Source organism: Taudactylus pleione, unplaced genomic scaffold (assembly GCF_031769625.1).
Source record: "Taudactylus pleione unplaced genomic scaffold, aTauple2 ptg000016l, whole genome shotgun sequence".
In the NCBI taxonomy this organism is placed as follows: domain Eukaryota; kingdom Metazoa; phylum Chordata; class Amphibia; order Anura; family Myobatrachidae; genus Taudactylus; species Taudactylus pleione.
The window spans coordinates 14079659-14096590 of NW_028284418.1; positions in this window are offsets into that span (position 1 = coordinate 14079659).

Genomic DNA, 16932 nt, shown 5'->3' on the forward strand with positions numbered 1-16932 from the left:
ACAGAACCTGTGTAAAGCTGGGTACACACCTGCAGGGGCGGTTCTAGACTCTTGCTTTAGGGGGTGCAGTGTGTGTATGTGCAGTGGTGACAGCCACCTGTCATTCCAGCCTCCTGTCCCCTCCAGTCCCTCATGATTCCAGCCTCCAGCCCCGTCATTCCAGCTTCCACCTCTGTGGCCCTGATTCAGAGACGGATGCTCTTACAGAGCGCTAGCTCTGAATCAGGGCCGTCCTTACTTTTTGGAGAGGCCTCCTGGTCACCCACAGCTATACGAGCGGCCAAAAAGATGGTCGTGATGATCAAGACCATCGCGACCATCGGGCTTTCGACGAGACCCTTGTGGTAGGGTCTCGTTGCCGCAAGCCCTGGAGTGCTTTCGACTTTATCAGAGCCGAAAGCATTCCCACTGACCATGGCAACGCCTCCGTCTGGGCAGGCACGCCCACCAAAGGGGGCGTTCTATCACTCACCATCAACAGCACGCCCCCTTTGTAGCGAGACCCGGAGCGACGGCTTGGCCGTTGCTATCCGGGTCTCGCGCACAACGGAGACGGCTCCCTCATGCGCATGCGCACTGGGCCAACATCGACCCGCTTGCGATCGTTCGCGAGCGGGTCTGAATCAGGCCCTGTGTCCCCTCCAGTCTCCTGTCATTCCAGCCTCAAGTACACTGTGTACCCTCCAGCCCTCCATCATTCCAACCTCCAACCCCTTGTCATTCCAGCCTTAAGCCTCCTGTCCCCTCCAGCCCCTCATCATTCCAGCCTTCAGCCCTCTGTGTCCCCTCCAGCCCCCTGTCATTCCAGCCTCCTGTCCCCTCCAGCCCCTCATTATTCCAGCCTTCAGCCCTCTGTGTCCCCTCCAGCCCCCTGTCATTTCAGCCTTCAGTCCCCTCCAGACCCCTGTTATTTCAGCCCCGTGTCCCCTTCAGCCCCCCTGTCATTCTGGCCCCCTGAGTAACCTCAACAACCAACCCGCTCCCTAGCACCCTCCGACTTACCTTCATTTCTGCAGCCGGACTGCTCCTTTTTCTTTATTTCGGCGTCCTGCAACTCCAACCACGGCAGGCGGTTTATTGTGCGCTGCCTGCTCCTCAGGCTCTTCGGCTCTTCCTGTGCACTTGACACGTAGCACGTGTCCCTGTAGAGAGCCGGCTATGTCAGGGGGCGTGGCCATGCCCCCACATGGAGAAAAAATATATTTTTTGCTGTTCCCCCTGGATCCGCCACTGCACACCTGTACAATCCTCAGCGTGATTGGGCCAACAATTGTATAGGTAGGGACGTAACTAGGGTAGTGCGACCAGTGCCATGGCACAGGGCACCGCGGGGCAGGGGGCGCTGTTTGGGCCTGTCAGATTTCCTGTTATCATTCTTTGTAGATTCCTCTTCTTTTATCCCCACCATTTCCTGGCCTCCCCTATCTCTTCCCTGACCCTTCCCCATGAGGCCATGGGCCTTTTTCAGGTGCACTATCTTAAGTCCTTATTTTAAAAATGTGTGTGTGGGGGGGTGCCAATGTTCTCTCTGGCACAGGGAACCAAAAAGTCTAGTTACGGCCCTGTTTATAGGTGTGTATGCAGAACTGTTGCAGGAGCTTGTTGCCTGGGTCCTCAGACTTCTCATTAATCCAGTATTAGTCACCTGTAGGTGGGGGACCTTGTGTGTCATATCAGGGATGGTTTTAGACCAATTAAAGCCCAGGGCGAAAATTCCTTTTGGTGACCCACTTAAAAGGACAAAAAAAAATTGATGCTGTTTTTGTGTGTACTGAATAAAAATTCACCTTACCTATACGGTGGTTTCTCGCTAATGGGGAACCTCTGAAGAAATTGATCCTCTGTGGGCAGACAGTGTCCTCAATCAGTAGTCAAGGCTGCTACACGGCCCAGAAGCACTTCATATTCTATGGCCCACTGGCCACAGCTAGCCAAGTCATACCAGCCCTCAAGGCTGCTGCACGGCCCAAAGGGCGCTTCATAATCTATGGCCTTTAGGCCCACCTAGCCAAGTTTCTACCAGCTCTCAAAGCTGTTGCACGGCCGCATCCAGCCAAGAATTCCAGCCCTCAAGGCCTACAGTATGCAGGACTATACTCAAAAGAGTCACGCACGTGCCCTAACAACCAGCTGATCTCTGTTCCTGCACTCAATATTACAACCGATCGTGATGAAGCAACCAACATATATTAAGACCACAACCAGTTTCTTACTTGCTCATCAGTACAGTACCACCTGAAACACTTTTATGTGTAATGGATATCAGTAGTCTGTATACTTCAATACCCCACCACGAAGGTCTTGAAGCCATGCAGGCTTTCCTGGATGCTGAACACGTAACAAGGATCAATGTTGATCTATTTATGACACTACTCCAACTTACATTAACAAGGAATTATTTTATGTATAATGGCGCTTTCTATCATTGACTTACGGGATGCGCCATGGGCAGCAATGTCGCACCATCTTACGCGAACATATATATGTTCAAAGAGGAACAACATGTTTTTTTCAAGATTCCCAGTATTCCACGCATTTCTCCTACGGACAGGAGGCGAAGAGCTGCTTATCAATATGATGACCCATATCAACTCTACAGTTTCACCTATCAAATTGATGTATCAGTTTAGTAAAGATTCAATAAACTATCTGGATGTCCAAGTCTCCATCACCAATGGAATAATCCATACAGGTGTCTTTAGCAAAATGATGGACAGGAAAACCTTACTATTAGCGAGCAGCTACCGTTCAAAACTTCTTAAAAAAGGCCTACCCAAATCCCAAATGGTCAGAGTGGCTAGAATATCTAGTGATCCCATTCAAACTTCAACTGTGATCGATAAGATCATCGATAAATTTGCAGTGCATGGGTACGATCTGTCAGTGTTGTATAAATCTAAAACAGAAGTCTTTAAAATTCCAAAGGATACTTTCATGCTTCCAACAGTCAAACCATAAAAGGACACTGTACCATTGAAATTCCATTTTCCATGGTATAAAGAGCTGCCAGAGCATTTTGGTTTCCTTGTTTCAGGAATAAAACCTCAATGGCATGTTATACAAGGGGGCGCAATATAAGAGATATCGTTGTCGAAACTGACATCACAACAGCCCTCAACAATTCTATAGATTCCACATTTATGCTACAAGTCTCTACAATGTACAACTTGCTAACATATGATCACTGGCACATCATTTAAACATCCACACAAGGACAAATTTTACAACATCAAATATGTGCTATCATGTTTGTCTAGATATGTAGTATATGTGATCATTTGTCCTTGCAGACTTTACTATGTAGGCAAGATCATCCGCTCATCAAATCGACATTCAAATCCCCAAATGACTAGACCTGCTTCATGCTTTCGATTTGAGCATGAGCAGGTCGAATTAATACAGATACATGCAGACATCAGTGAGATGCCTGCATGTAACTGACTATAACAAGCAAACAAATAGTTAATTATTTAAAAAAAATGACGTGAGGCCCCCCCAAACACAGTTCTTCTGCAGAAACTCATTTTGACCTGAGCGGATCACGGTCACAGTCACCTGATCTCTTGGTACAGAATATTACAACTGCAGGGGGGCCTTCCTAATATGGGTATAATAGAAGTAATGTCTATGTATGAACAATAGACCAGGCGGCACTCCTCTGGACTTGTAAAAAAATAGAAATGTGGTTTATTAAGCCGAAGTTTCAAGGCTCATAGGCCTTTTCATCAGGGTGCAAACAGTGTAATATGGGTAAAAACATACCTTATATACTTGTGCAGTACAATAGGTGACACATTGAACATCCGTCTCCCGCCGCCGCCCGAGTGTCGCAGGGGGCGTTACATCATCTTAAAGTGCCAGAGAACCAAGCCGCATGTTCGATAGACGCAATGGCTGAAGGGAGAGTAACCATAGTAACGGTAATGCTCCTGGTTGGTGGTCATAGTAACCACAAAGCAAAATAGCCTGCCCTTTGATCATGCAAGGATGGGGGAGAAAACGGACAAAAGTGCTGTGTGATAAAAAAATATAGAATACATTCAATATAATGAAAAGTAATACATAATTATAAGGTGCAAAAAGTGGCTATAAAATATACATGGATGATGAATAAGTAGTATGAATACAAGGGCTACTGTCACAACTAATGTAACCACCAAGTACCGTGTCACCCAATAATATGATAAATATGAAAAATATCGAAATGTAGTACAATTCACACAATTAAAGGGTCCACGGTCATCAAAATAACATCTCACACAAAAGCATTCCAAGAAACATTCTCATTTAAACCCCGTGGATGTATAGTGACAAATAGGAAAATCCACTTGGTTCTATCTGTAAGAGTATTTTAACTCTATCTTCACCTCTACTTAAAGGAGGAACGTGGTCAATGGTTTTGTACCGCAGGGAAAATAGTTGGTGATTGTTCTTCCGGCCAGTGCCCACTTGATGGATGAGCGATGGGTGGCCAGACGTTCTTTGAACATTCTCATCGTTTGTCCAACATAACTAAGGGGTCGATACAGACCCGGACGCTAAGCTTCGCTCTCACACAGCCAAAGGGGTCCGGGTGTGCAAATGCCGCGATCGCATTGTCTGGTGGAAGGACGCCCTCTATGCCTTAGAGAGCAATGACACAGCGAATGCATGCCAGTATAAAGACGCCCACCTTTCTTTCTTAGCACACGTCATCTCCAGGAAGTGTGTGATTAATCGGTTAGATCGAGAGCCATTGGAGCTGCACGCAGCGCTTGAAGTAAACCCTACCCCACTGCAAGCACTACGATCAGGGCTGGCTGAAATACAACCAAGTGACGTGTACAATGACGCATCTTTGCTAATTATGCACACCCATAAAATGGCGTTAGAACGACCAGACACACCTGCGTTCACACATCCACTCCCCCGTTCACAAGCACCTTACCGTTACCATGCACAAAAGTCACTGTCACTCAAATTAGCGTCCAGTCTTTGTACTACGAGAGCACAATTCCCGAGTGCAGTGAGTGACTCGCGCATACGCATATTGATGCATATTTATACGTGCTTTTATCGGCCATAGCGTGTGTTCGTGGCTTAGCGTCCGGATCTGAATCAGGCCCTAAGTCCGCACAGGCATGTTATGAGATAGACGACGAACTTGCTCGTACATGTGAGAGTATGCTGAATTTTTATCTTCTTACCCGTGTGTGGATGGTTAAATGTGGGTCCTGTTTCGAAGTATCCACATGTAACACCGGAAACCCAGCGATAACAACCCGTTTTTTTGTACGACGTGTGACTTGGTTGTTGCCACAAAGGACCAATGTCTGATTTCACTAACAGATCTCTCATATTTCTTCCCCTTTTAAAGCTGATTAAAGTTTTTTTTCGTTGGAAGGAAGGAAGGTCCTTATCAGTGGCTAAGGTGTATTCAGTAACAAATGGAATTTTATCGTCCAGCGTTGAATATATCTTTGATGTTAATAATTCTTGTCTGGTCATCTGCATGACTTGAATTTTCTGCTGTGCTAGTAGTTTTCTGTCATATCCCCTTTGAGTGAATTTATCCATAATTTTAGCTAATTGAACTTCAACCTGGTTAGGTTCACTAGTGATGCGCGACCTATATATAGATATACCTATATATATATATACATACTTCCCACCTGTCCCGCATTCAGTGGGACACGCCCACTTTTCTGGGACTGTCCCACCTACGGGCCGCAGTGTCCTGCGGTGGGGGGGTAGTTGGGGGGAGCATACATCGCTACTGTGCAGAGCAGTAGGAGAATAAATGCCATGCGCGTGCACACGGCCTCTATTCACAGTGTAGGGGGAGCCTGGAAGCAGCCCAGCATCTCGGAGAGTGCTGTGCACGCCCCCACAGTGACGGAAACGGGTGTGCTGCAAGGCTCCACACCCTTTCCCAGAGACTCCACCCCATTTTCACGCAACGTCCCACATCCTCAAGCAGCAAAGTTGGTAGGTATGTATATACATCTATATATACACTCTGGATATCAGAATCGTGCCGTGGTACCCTGCTAATTATTAAGCAGCATAATAATAGTACTGCCATGGTAGAATTAGTTATAAATGGAAATTAGGGACAATTCCAGGGTTATGTTGCATATACACGTTACGGTTAAAATGGACGATATGAACGATAACGATATCGATCATATAGTTATCATTCATATCGTTCATTTTTCAGTGGCCAACGACCTGCGATGCGCGGTCACGTATGGACAATAATGATAACGATCATATCGTTATCATTCATATCGTTCATTTTTTAGTGGCCAACGACCTGCCATGCGTGGGCACGTATGGACGATAATGATATAATCCATTGCCCATGCATGCAGGCCAACCGGGTCGATATCGACCTGGTTACTATAGGGACCCGCGTTCGTTGATATATATATATTATAATTTGGACTGTACCTGGTTATCATCTATACTTGTTTCTTTCTGGGAACTAGGGATGGACAATGATGGCCGATGGTTTAATACCATAGATGTATTTCTTCTAATGGAAGTATTTTCACCATTTGATGGTGGCTTTCCAATGGCAAACGCCATTGAATAGCGTGGAAGCAATGCCCATCCGATGTTAAAATACAGCTGAATTCAGATGTTTAACATCAAGACCGTCCACGGGTCGCAACTGCGTATGCTCAAACATGTTTTTATTTTTACATGCACTGTTTTTTTCATCAAATTCTTTTGATGAGATGGTTAAGTACTATCACATCAAATGTTTGGATGGTGGGCCTCCGATGTCCATCCCTATTGGACACTCTGGACAAATATTGCTGTTCCATGCACCAATATCACTCTCTCTTCCCCAAACTAAGCCCTATCGCTTTTTAAACAGCTAGTGCTACCTGGGGTAAAAAAATAAATAAATCAGGTCTGCTGACATGTGCATGTGTCATGCTGCATTTATTGTACTCTCTATAATGCCGAGGAATATATTTACAATAGTCTAGGTCGGGTATCATCTGCCCATATACCACTTCTGCTGGAGCTCGAAAATGGTTTGTGAGAAAAAAAAATGGTGGATTAAGACCCTGCATTGATCATAGAGTTCTCAATGCAGCTATAATTAGCAATATACAGTATATCCATTCCTACTTATCCCTGATCTTTTTAAATGGTTTACATGGACCTTTAATATTTACCAAATTTGATATAAGAGGAGCATATCATTTGATTCGGATTTGAGCTGGGAATGAGTGGAAACCTGCTTTAAGGACAAGATAAGGTTCTTTTAAATTCTGGGTGATGCCTTTAGTTAGATTAGTTAACACACCAACAACTTTTCAACATTTTGTGAACAATTTTTTTAGGGGGTAGTTCAATTCAGCGTGATTTAAATAGCGTCAGGAAGGAGTTCCCAGAACTATTCAACTGACCGCGTTGTTGCCTTTACTTAGATGGTAGATGCTGGTTATCACACCTTAAGCCAGGTGTTAAGTCGTGGTAACCAGGGCTAGATTGAGGGGGGGAGACAAGGGACCCCACATGCAGGAGGGCCCCCACACACATGCTTGGCGACAGGGGTACTAGGGGCACAGGTGGATACTTGTACAGGTACAGTGTGGAGAACCGTGGTGCGCAGTAACTTTATTGAACCGGCAGCGGCTGGTGCAATAAAGTTTCTTTTGCTTAATCGGTGCAGAGCGCGTGACGTCAGGACGTCTGCACCTGTTTAAAGAGGGGGATCTATCCACTACCGAAAGGGAACAGGCAGCCGAGTAGCTGTGCTGCGGTGGGCAGCCGTCAAACACATAAGGTAAGTGTGGGGGCTGGGCGATGGGTAGACACTGGGGTAGGAGAAGCACTCTGCTGAAGAGACAGAAGGGGGTCTGTGAGGGGGCCACCAGGGGGGCACTGTGGCCTTATTGGAAAGATAAGGGGCCAGTTTATTAGTGGAGGTCCCCACAACTTAGTTGCCCCAGGGCCCCCACAAGCCTTAATCCAGCCTTGGTGGCAACCGGCATTACCTGAGATAAGTGGCGGCCACGATGTTACTGGCGCACGCGCTAAACCGAAAACCAACATCGCGGCACTAGTTTAGTCGGATTTCTGCTCGCACCTCAGGAGGGTGTGAGGAGAAATCCTGTAGTCGGGAGTTTACAGCGTGGTCAATTGAATAGCACCGTCATCTCCTTCCCGGAGCTATTCAGCATCGCACTGAATCGCCCCCTTAGAGACATACTAGATCAGTATGTCAGAATCTATTTAGATGACATCCTCATTTATTCAGTGAGTCCAGAACAACACGAGTTCATGTTTGTACTTGCTGTGTACTGACCTTGGACTGTCTGACCGCAATCTGCTATGCTCCTGACACTTATAGACAAATGAGCAACATTCCTGTATTACTAGACTATTCTGTCTCTGCCACTGTAGTTCAACCTTAGAATAAAGGATCATTTTATATTATATTATCTTTGACATATTTCCATTTTATATGATAAAAAGGGTTGTGTACGGGATGCCGTTGCTCACGATCCCGGCATTAGAATCCCAACATAGTCACAATACCAACAGATGGAGGTAAGTATATTACCCTTCCCCTACCCCTAACTCTCCTTCCCCACAGCCTAAACCTAACCATCCCACATGTAGCCTAAACCTAACACCCCCACACACACTATAAACCTAACCCTCCCAAATGTAGCCAGGCCCGCTAAGAGCCGTGGCGGGGCCCCGGTAATAGGGGTGTGGCCTAATCACGGGAGGCGTGGCCATGCCCCCTTGCCGAGAAAAAAAAAATTTGCGCGCTGGGGAGGGGGGCGCTCTGAGCCCCCTCAGCCCGGCGCAAAGCCAGGGGGGGCATGATTAGTGTGATCGCTCCGCCGCACAGGCATAGGAGACTGCTGTGGCTGCTGCTCAGCAGCCACGAGCAGTCTCCAACTGCTGGGCTGCTGTGAGCGGGGGGGCGGCCCCGGACCCGGGCCCCCGCTGTGCCCCTCTGGAAGCCCGGGCCCGGGTAATCTGTACCCGCTCCCCCCCTCTCGGCGCCCCTGCATGTAGCCTAAACCTAACACCACCCCACAGCCTAAACCTAACCCTCCCACATGTAGCCTAAACCTAACACCCCCCACAGCCTAAACCTAACCCTCCCACATGTAGCCTAAACCCAACACCCCGCCACAGCCTAAACCTAACCCTCCCACATGTAGCCTAAACCTAACACCCCCCCACAGCCTAAACCTAACCCTCCCACATCTAGCCTAAACCTAACAACCCCCACAGCCTAAACCTAACCCTCCCACATGTAGCCTAAATCTAACACCCCCCACAGCCTAAACCTAACCATCCAACATGTAGCCTAAACCTAACACCGCCCCACAGCCTAAACCTAACCCTCCCACATGTAGCCTAAACTCAACACCCCGCCACAGCCTAAACCTAACCTTCCCACATGTAGCCTAAACCTAACACCCCCCCACAGCCTAAACCTAACCCTCCCACATGTAGCCTAAACCTACACCCCCCCACAGCCTAAACCTAACCCTTCCACGTGTAGCCTAAACTTAACACCCCCCCACAGCCTAAACCTATCCCTCCCACATCTAGCCTAAACCTAACACCCCCCCACAGCCTAAACCTAACCCTCCCACATGTAGCCTAAACCTAACACCCCCCCACAGCCTAAACCTAACCGTCCCACATGTAGCCTAAACCTAACACCCCCCCACAGCCTAAACCTATCCCTCCCACATGTAGCCTAAACCTAACACCCCCCCACAGCCTAAACCTAACCCTCCCACATCTAGCCTAAACCTAACACCCCCCCACAGCCTAAACCTAACCCTCCCACATGTAGCCTAAACCTAACACCCCCCCACAGCCTAAACCTAACCGTCCCACATGTAGCCTAAACCTAACACCCCCCCACAGCCTAAACCTAACCCTCCCACATGTAGCCTAAACCTAACACCCCCCCACAGCCTAAACCTAATCCTCCCACATCTAGCCTAAACCTAACACCCCCCACAGCCTAAACCTAACCCTCCCACATGTAGCCTAAACCTAACACCCCCCCACAGCCTAAACCTAACCCTCCCACATCTAGCCTAAACCTAACACCCCCCCACAGCCTAAACCTAACCCTCCCACATATAGCCTAAACCTAACAACCCCCACAGCCTAAACCTAACCCTTCCACATGTAGCCTAAACCTAACACCCCCCCACAGACTAAACCTATCCCTCCCACATGTAGCCTAATCCTAACCCTCCCACATATAGCCTAAACCTAACTCTCCCACATATAGCCTAAACCTAACAACCCCCACAGCCTAAACCTAACCCTCCCACATGTAGCCTAAACCTAAACCCCCTCCCCCCACCACCTAACCCGAACCCTCACCCCTTAGTGCCTAACCCTCCCCCTAATCCCAATATTTGCTGTTTGAATACCAGCACCGGGACTCGGACCCATGACGGGATTCTGGCGCCGGCATCCCGACAGCCGGGATTACAAGTAGAACATTGCTAAATAAGTTTATGTCCGAACTAGTTCTTGTGCCACAATTATATTGGTATTACTGTAGAAGGCTGCATAGCTGTAACAGGGAGATCATTTGTGTTTATGAAGACTCTGAAGTAAGTTGTGTTTCATTGAGGTAAGGCAGAGAGAAACAGTTGTCTTGGATAAAAATTTACTTTAAATTAAATTTGGTGATGGCCGTATATGGGAACCAATAGTGAAGATGTGATATGACAAGGGGATTTTATCCATGGTGGATATGTTGTGATGACTCTTGTCACACGCAGCACAGGCTTAGGTGAGTGCTGATTGAGATAATTGTGCTTATGCTTTATTAAGTAATGGGACAGTTTGTATTAAAAAAAATGAAAAAATAATTTTGTTACTGTAATAAACCCATACACAGTGATAGCTCCCTCCATACATATCAGACCAGTAATAATGTAGCTTACACTAAATTGGTGACAAAACATTGCTGCTTGTGGTTTTATCACAAAGACCCTGATAGCTGTCTGAATGTAATCCATCAGAACTTGATTAGGACTAGTAGAAAATACTGTCATATTAGGATATTATGGGGTTTATTTACTAAAGTGCGGGGTTTTAAAAGTGGAGATGTTGCCCATAGCAACTAATCAGATTCTACTTATCATTTATCTAGCACCTTCTAGAAGATAAAAGCTAGAATCGAATTGGTTGCTATGGGCAACAACTTCACTTCTAAAAAACCCGTCAACATTCAACTGCACTAACACTCCAGATTTGTCAATTTTTTCCACACATATATAGTCAGATCTACACATGTATGGCCAACTTAGGTCTTTGGCTTCAATTAGTGATTAATCAATCCTGTTCATCTGCCAGCAGAGTTTTTAGTTTGATATTACAGACTCTAAAACATTACCTCTTTTGTCCAGTACAAAACACTATTTTCCTGAATCTCACTTTATCTACTTTAACAGTTACCTACGCTGAATTAATGAATAATAACATGTTTTAACATCACATCTGATGGTGCCATATGGTAAATTTACTTTTATAAACCTTATTAAGGAGATAGGACCATTGGGCCTGATTCAGACCCGGACGCAAGTGGGCGTTCGTTCGTACACCGTACGAGCGAAAAAATTTAAATTTAAGCACTCGCTCGTATGTTCGCTCGTAGCTAACCTTCCACCCCATATTCTCCCAACCCCTCCTCTAGCTAGCGAGCGTTCAAAATAGCGAGCGTCCGTCTTCTCTTTGGTTGCATTGAGCGCTCGCACAAGTCAATTCCGGAAGTGGCCCTGTCAGTTTTCGATTGCCTGCTATTTCATTCTGCAAACATACTTGAATCGATTAATGGCAACAGGGGCGTATCTACCCATTGGCCAGGATGGCACTCGCCTGGGGCGCCAACCAAAGGGGGGGGCGCCGCCCGGCAGTGCCACCAGTAGCCAGGGGGTGGACAAGTCCCCCGGCCCCACAAGTGTAGGGCAGACCGCAGTGATAGTGGTCTGCCCTACACAGTTTACAAACACACATCTGCCAGCGGTGGCTGTGTGTTTGTAACAGCAGCCAGCTAATGAGAGTCAGGCAGACTCTCATTTGCTGCTGCGTCGTCCGCGGAGGGAGCCGGCTGGAGCTCACTAATGAGCTCCGTGTGCTGGCTCCCCCCGCAGCATGTGATGGTAGAGACGTTATACGTCATGACGCCTCTCCCATCCAAGAGAAGAGCGGACGGGACTCAGAGCGGACAGCGGCGGTTGCGTCAGGAGCGGGGATCAGGTAAGTAGAATTTTTTGTTGTTCTTTGTGTGTGTGTGTTTGTGTGTGTAAGCCTGGCACTACAGGGGAGGGCACTGAAATAGGGGGTGGCCGCTACTGGGGGCACTTTATGGGGAGGTACCTGGTACTGGGGGGGCACTGTATAGGAGTGGCCACTACTGGGGGCAATTTATGGGGGTGGCCACTACTGGGAGCACTATATGGGGTGGCCACTACTATTGGCAAATTAGGGTGTGGGTGGCCACTACTAGGGGCACTGTATATGGGTGGCCAATACTGGGGGCAATTTAGGGGGGGTGGCCACTACTGGGGGCACTGTATATGGGGGACTACTACTGGGAGGGGACTACTACTGGGGTCTACTACTGGGGGGCACTGTATGGGGGAACTACTACTGGGGGCACTGTATAGGGGGTGCTACTACTGGGGGCACTGTATAGGGGGGTACTACTGGGGGCACTGAATAGGGGGGTACTACTGGGGGCACTGTATAGGGGGGTACTACTGGGGGCAATGCAGCATAGGGTGGATTACTACTGCGGGCACTGCATAGGGGGGGGGGGCGCCAGTCCATTACATTGCCAGGGGCGCTTGGATCACTAGATACACCCCTGAATGGCAATCACTATATTAATTACCTTAATTGTTATTCACATGTTTGCAATCGTGGTTTTTTTTTCATTGTCAATAAACTTTATTCCTGTTAGTGTGTGTCATTTCTTCCGCAGAATACGTACGGTTTGACCAAGGAGATGGTTTTTCGAACTTAATAGTTTGTTAGAATGCAGGTATTGTTTTGCGTTTTTTTTTTTATAGGCATATTTAAATACTTAAATTTTGATATTTAAATTAGCTTACGCATGTCACTGCATCAAGCCTATCATAACTCACATTATCTTTGTGAGGGTGTAGGTCACATGACTCATACAATAACCAATAAAATTGTTCCTATTAATTTACAAAGTACATTAGCCAATCAAATTTTTTCGCGGACCTTTATTAAAACTGTTTTGTGTAAAAAAAATCATTGCCATCATGAGAGCCGCCGCTTTTTGTCGCCGTGAACTCCTGGTCCTCACTGAAGTGATGGACCAGAGAATCACGAATTACCTGCACCCCATCACTAACCTCCGCAAGCAGCTGGCCTACGCGGAGGTGCGGCGCCGCCTGCGTTCGATCGGCTACCGCAGAAATATCGGCCAACTTGAAAGAAGGTGGTCCGATCTGAGGCGCAGATCCCCACGCCTGCTGGCCCCTTTGCGTCTCTAAATAGTTCATAGTAAGTGTTTCTGTGTATGGTTATTTTTTTATTTGTGTTTTTGTATTCTCATACCTGCGTGTGCATGTTTACAGTATAGCCCTGTTTGTTTTTGGATTCTCATACTTGCGTGTGCATGTTTACAGTATAGCCCTGTTTGTTTTTGTATTCTCATACCTGCGTGTGCATGTTTACAGTATAGCCCTGTTTGTTTTTGGATTCTCATACTTGCGTGTGCATGTTTACAGTATAGCCCTGTTTGTTTTTGGATTCTCATACCTGCGTGTGCATGTTTACAGTATAGCCCTGTTTGTTTTTGGATTCTCATACTTGCATGTGCATGTTTACAGTATAGCCCTGTTTGTTTTATTTGGACATACTTGTGTGTGCTTGTTTACAGTAAAGCCCTGTTTGTGTACAAATGTTTGGGATAAAATCAAAACACTAAAAGGCAAATTGTAATTACTCATGTTTTTCTCCATCATTTAGGGGCAGAGCGGAGACTCACACGGCGCAGACGTGTGTCTCGACCCCTATCCCCCACTCCCACCCAAACATCCACTGCCCACTCTGCCCCAAATTCCCCCTCCACCCCAGACCTTGCCGCCCGTCAGTCCCCTCCCTCTCCTCACATTAACATCCCTCCAACTTCCCCCTCCACTCCAACCCCCCCTCTATTTTCCTCACCCTCCACTTTATCCCACATTACCCCTCCTCCTTCCCTCAGCCACTGGCCCACCATGAGGTGGAATTCGGGGCTCCAGGCCCAGTCAGCAATGTTCCCGGTATGTTTACCTTTTAAACTATGGTTTTTGTTGTCCTTTTGCCTGTGCAGTTCAAAATAGTAAAGTAATTCCAATGTTTTTTAAATATATCTTTGTGAAACAATGTCAAGGCTGTTTTCCCCTTACACATATGACACATGTCCAAACACTCACACTTGTGTATTTCTTGTTTACGCTACCAACAAATGTCTTAGGCCCTCATTCAGAGCCACTCGCTAGCGGCAGTACGCTCGTTCTGAGCGATGTTCGCACATCTGCGCATGCGTACGGATCGTTATACGCATGCGCGAACCAGTCAGTGTGGCCGAAATTCATGTGCTCGCAATATAGCGAATGCCTGCTATTTTGAGTGACAGAATGAGGCGTATGTGGGTGGTAACAGGGGAAGGTGCTTGAAAACGGGGAGTGGAGATCCGAACGCAGGCGTGCTTAAAGGTCAAAACGGGCGTTTTATGGGTGTGCATAATTAATACAGCAGCGTCATTGACCACGTCACTGGGTTATTTTATAGCCAGAACTGCTCGCAAAATAGCGGTTGAAAAAACCAACCACAAGAATAGCGAGCAGTTCATACGCTGGTCGATGTACTCGATTAATCTAATAAATAGCGGACATGACGTATGGTGCGAGCGGCCAGGGGGCGTTTTTAACAAATAAACGAGCGTATGTTTTGCTCGCTCGTTCAGACTTAGAGGTGTGAACAGACTGCAATTTGCGAACGGATCATTTGAATAGCCACCCCTTGTTTTTGAACGAACGACCGCAAATAGCGAACGGCTCTGAATCAGGCCCTTAGTTTGTTTTTTTGTTTTGTTTACATTTTTTGAATGATTTTCTTTATTCTTTTTGGGACCTTATTTATGTTAAAGCTTTTCTTTTTGCATTCCTTTTGTTTTGGACATGTTTTGGTAACTGTTTTATTTTTTTGGTATAGTCTGAAATTTTGGTTGGTTGTTATAATCTAAATGAAGGTGTCATTTTAGTAATCCGCACATTTTTTCAACCCACAGAGGAACAGAGGCGTAACGAGGCCATTGCTGCAGAATTACAAATTCTGAAATTACAGTATTAGGCATTAAGCAACTTTGCATTTTTTGAAACAGGTTACACTTGTTTGTAATTTACGATGGAAATGGTTGGGTAAAGTTTTTAAAAAATGTAATGCACACAAATAATAAACACCAAGTGAATTGACACAATAAATTCAAACATTGAAAACACACACAAAAGTCCAAACAACACCAAAAAACCCCAAAATATAAAATCAGGAACTGTTTGAAGAAGTAGCATGCCAACATGAATCCACAAATGAGGAGAATTCATTGTTCCCAAAGTTATATCCAATGTGTCCACATAGAGTCATTTGTGTTGATCAGGTAGTATGCATGGATTTTTATGGTCATTTTAGGGGGAAAAAAAAGTTAAAAGTGTACATTAAAATATTACATGTCTACATTGTGTCAATTAAATAAGTTAATGGAAACAATTACCTAAAAAAATCATGCAATAACTTGATCGCGTATGGCCCCCCCACATACTGACCTCCGACCAACCTCGGGGGGGCCGTCCTCAGGCAAGGCATCCTCTGGCTGCACTGGTATACCACTCCTTATGGCGATTTTGTGAAATATCCCACACAGGACCACAATTTTGGAAACCATAGCCGGAAAATACATGAGGTCGCCACCAGAGCGGTGGAGGCATCTGAATCGGCCTTTTAAAAGGCCGATACAGTGCTCCACCACCTGCCTGGTGGCTGTAAGTGCAGAATTATACTGACTTTGTGGCCCTGGTGTGGGAACCAAATAAGGAGTGAGCAGCCAGGGCGTGCAAGGGTAACCACTGTCTCCTGTGAAAAAATATAAAAAACATCAGGACCATTGTGTACCAAGCTTTGCATTGGTTTCAACAGAAGGTGTCAACTTACCCAGAAGCCACGCATCACCAGCTTGTAGGTTGTTTAATTTGTGCCAAATCCCTGATTGCCGGATGACGAAGGAATCATGTGCACTGCCTGGGAATTTGGCATTCAGGGACAGGATCTGGAGGGAGGCATCACATACCACCATTACATTCATCGAGTGAAAGTGCTTTTGGTTCCTAAATATAGCCTCCAGCCTTGCTGGAGGCTGAAGTGGTATGTGAGTGCCATCCACAACCCCTATGATGTGTGGGAAGCCAGCAATTTGGTATAAATTAGCCTTCACCACATTAAGGGAACCCATATCCAATGGCATTTTAATAAAATGATGGAGGTGTTTAAAAAGTGCCTCCATCACTGCCCTCAGGATCCTTTAAAAGGAGGTTTGGGATATTCCTGCCACTATTCCGACGGTGGTTTGAAAGGATCCTGAGGCACAAAAATGTAACACCGACATTAATTGCGTAAGTGGTGGTATTGCTGTAGGACTGTCAATTTGCCATTCAAGATCACTCTCTATTAATGAGAGAGGAGAGTGTCTATGATGATTTGTGGCGGAAGACGGTATCGCCTTAACACCTCATCATCTGGCATTCCAAAAAGGGTGACACGTGTTCTATATATCTGGGGCCTTGCACGCCTATGAGGCCTACGCCTGGGACGAAGTTGAGGTTGGTCGAGTTCTGGAACCATGGCCAATATAATACA